Below are 4159 nucleotides of genomic sequence, written 5' to 3'. Positions count from 1 at the left end.
TAGATAGTTCGAGATATATATATCTCAAACATCTCTACCTCCCGAAGGCACCAGATGAGTGAGGGGTCAGTCTGCAATTTTCGTCAAGCCACTGTCAATGTGAGAGAACTCGTGTCCAGCTTATAAGCCTATACTTGCATAAACCACAAGTGAAGATAAACAATCTTTGGACAACACCCACCAGTGGGACTCGAACCCAGAAAGCACAACTACCTTCCAGTAGCTGGCATAACTAGTATGCTTTAACCCACTACGCCATCAGACCTTACAAAAGAAGTAGATAGTTCGAGATATATATATCTCAAACATCTCTACCTCCCGAAGGCACCAGATGAGTGAGGGGTCAGTCTGCAATTTTCGTCAAGCCACTGTCAATGTGAGAGAACTCGTGTCCAGCTTATAAGCCTATACTTGCATAAACCACAAGTGAAGATAAACAATCTTTGGACAACACCCACCAGTGGGACTCGAACCCAGAAAGCACAACTACCTTCCAGTAGCTGGCATAACTAGTATGCTTTAACCCACTACGCCATCAGACCTTACAAAAGAAGTAGATAGTTCGAGATATATATATCTCAAACATCTCTACCTCCCGAAGGCACCAGATGAGTGAGGGGTCAGTCTGCAATTTTCGTCAAGCCACTGTCAATGTGAGAGAACTCGTGTCCAGCTTATAAGCCTATACTTGCATAAACCACAAGTGAAGATAAACAATCTTTGGACAACACCCACCAGTGGGACTCGAACCCAGAAAGCACAACTACCTTCCAGTAGCTGGCATAACTAGTATGCTTTAACCCACTACGCCATCAGACCTTACAAAAGAAGTAGATAGTTCGAGATATATATATCTCAAACATCTCTACCTCCCGAAGGCACCAGATGAGTGAGGGGTCAGTCTACAATTTTCGTCAAGCCACTGTCAATGTGAGAGAACTCGTGTCCAGCTTATAAGCCTATACTTGCATAAACCACAAGTGAAGATAAACAATCTTTGGACAACACCCACCAGTGGGACTCGAACCCAGAAAGCACAACTACCTTCCAGTAGCTGGCATAACTAGTATGCTTTAACCCACTACGCCATCAGACCTTACAAAAGAAGTAGATAGTTCGAGATATATATATCTCAAACATCTCTACCTCCCGAAGGCACCAGATGAGTGAGGGGTCAGTCTGCAATTTTCGTCAAGCCACTGTCAATGTGAGAGAACTCGTGTCCAGCTTATAAGCCTATACTTGCATAAACCACAAGTGAAGATAAACAATCTTTGGACAACACCCACCAGTGGGACTCGAACCCAGAAAGCACAACTACCTTCCAGTAGCTGGCATAACTAGTATGCTTTAACCCACTACGCCATCAGACCTTACAAAAGAAGTAGATAGTTCGAGATATATATATCTCAAACATCTCTACCTCCCGAAGGCACCAGATGAGTGAGGGGTCAGTCTGCAATTTTCGTCAAGCCACTGTCAATGTGAGAGAACTCGTGTCCAGCTTATAAGCCTATACTTGCATAAACCACAAGTGAAGATAAACAATCTTTGGACAACACCCACCAGTGGGACTCGAACCCAGAAAGCACAACTACCTTCCAGTAGCTGGCATAACTAGTATGCTTTAACCCACTACGCCATCAGACCTTACAAAAGAAGTAGATAGTTCGAGATATATATATCTCAAACATCTCTACCTCCCGAAGGCACCAGATGAGTGAGGGGTCAGTCTGCAATTTTCGTCAAGCCACTGTCAATGTGAGAGAACTCGTGTCCAGCTTATAAGCCTATACTTGCATAAACCACAAGTGAAGATAAACAATCTTTGGACAACACCCACCAGTGGGACTCGAACCCAGAAAGCACAACTACCTTCCAGTAGCTGGCATAACTAGTATGCTTTAACCCACTACGCCATCAGACCTTACAAAAGAAGTAGATAGTTCGAGATATATATATCTCAAACATCTCTACCTCCCGAAGGCACCAGATGAGTGAGGGGTCAGTCTGCAATTTTCGTCAAGCCACTGTCAATGTGAGAGAACTCGTGTCCAGCTTATAAGCCTATACTTGCATAAACCACAAGTGAAGATAAACAATCTTTGGACAACACCCACCAGTGGGACTCGAACCCAGAAAGCACAACTACCTTCCAGTAGCTGGCATAACTAGTATGCTTTAACCCACTACGCCATCAGACCTTACAAAAGAAGTAGATAGTTCGAGATATATATATCTCAAACATCTCTACCTCCCGAAGGCACCAGATGAGTGAGGGGTCAGTCTGCAATTTTCGTCAAGCCACTGTCAATGTGAGAGAACTCGTGTCCAGCTTATAAGCCTATACTTGCATAAACCACAAGTGAAGATAAACAATCTTTGGACAACACCCACCAGTGGGACTCGAACCCAGAAAGCACAACTACCTTCCAGTAGCTGGCATAACTAGTATGCTTTAACCCACTACGCCATCAGACCTTACAAAAGAAGTAGATAGTTCGAGATATATATATCTCAAACATCTCTACCTCCCGAAGGCACCAGATGAGTGAGGGGTCAGTCTGCAATTTTCGTCAAGCCACTGTCAATGTGAGAGAACTCGTGTCCAGCTTATAAGCCTATACTTGCATAAACCACAAGTGAAGATAAACAATCTTTGGACAACACCCACCAGTGGGACTCGAACCCAGAAAGCACAACTACCTTCCAGTAGCTGGCATAACTAGTATGCTTTAACCCACTACGCCATCAGACCTTACAAAAGAAGTAGATAGTTCGAGATATATATATCTCAAACATCTCTACCTCCCGAAGGCACCAGATGAGTGAGGGGTCAGTCTGCAATTTTCGTCAAGCCACTGTCAATGTGAGAGAACTCGTGTCCAGCTTATAAGCCTATACTTGCATAAACCACAAGTGAAGATAAACAATCTTTGGACAACACCCACCAGTGGGACTCGAACCCAGAAAGCACAACTACCTTCCAGTAGCTGGCATAACTAGTATGCTTTAACCCACTACGCCATCAGACCTTACAAAAGAAGTAGATAGTTCGAGATATATATATCTCAAACATCTCTACCTCCCGAAGGCACCAGATGAGTGAGGGGTCAGTCTGCAATTTTCGTCAAGCCACTGTCAATGTGAGAGAACTCGTGTCCAGCTTATAAGCCTATACTTGCATAAACCACAAGTGAAGATAAACAATCTTTGGACAACACCCACCAGTGGGACTCGAACCCAGAAAGCACAACTACCTTCCAGTAGCTGGCATAACTAGTATGCTTTAACCCACTACGCCATCAGACCTTACAAAAGAAGTAGATAGTTCGAGATATATATATCTCAAACATCTCTACCTCCCGAAGGCACCAGATGAGTGAGGGGTCAGTCTGCAATTTTCGTCAAGCCACTGTCAATGTGAGAGAACTCGTGTCCAGCTTATAAGCCTATACTTGCATAAACCACAAGTGAAGATAAACAATCTTTGGACAACACCCACCAGTGGGACTCGAACCCAGAAAGCACAACTACCTTCCAGTAGCTGGCATAACTAGTATGCTTTAACCCACTACGCCATCAGACCTTACAAAAGAAGTAGATAGTTCGAGATATATATATCTCAAACATCTCTACCTCCCGAAGGCACCAGATGAGTGAGGGGTCAGTCTGCAATTTTCGTCAAGCCACTGTCAATGTGAGAGAACTCGTGTCCAGCTTATAAGCCTATACTTGCATAAACCACAAGTGAAGATAAACAATCTTTGGACAACACCCACCAGTGGGACTCGAACCCAGAAAGCACAACTACCTTCCAGTAGCTGGCATAACTAGTATGCTTTAACCCACTACGCCATCAGACCTTACAAAAGAAGTAGATAGTTCGAGATATATATATCTCAAACATCTCTACCTCCCGAAGGCACCAGATGAGTGAGGGGTCAGTCTGCAATTTTCGTCAAGCCACTGTCAATGTGAGAGAACTCGTGTCCAGCTTATAAGCCTATACTTGCATAAACCACAAGTGAAGATAAACAATCTTTGGACAACACCCACCAGTGGGACTCGAACCCAGAAAGCACAAACTTTCTTCCAGTAGCTGGCATAACTAGTATGCTTTAACCCACTACGCCATCAGACCTTACAAAAGAAGTAG

The sequence above is a fragment of the Procambarus clarkii genome, chromosome 17 (assembly GCF_040958095.1).
Source record: "Procambarus clarkii isolate CNS0578487 chromosome 17, FALCON_Pclarkii_2.0, whole genome shotgun sequence".
Lineage (NCBI taxonomy): Eukaryota > Metazoa > Arthropoda > Malacostraca > Decapoda > Cambaridae > Procambarus > Procambarus clarkii.
Note: the sequence above shows the minus strand (reverse complement) of the source record.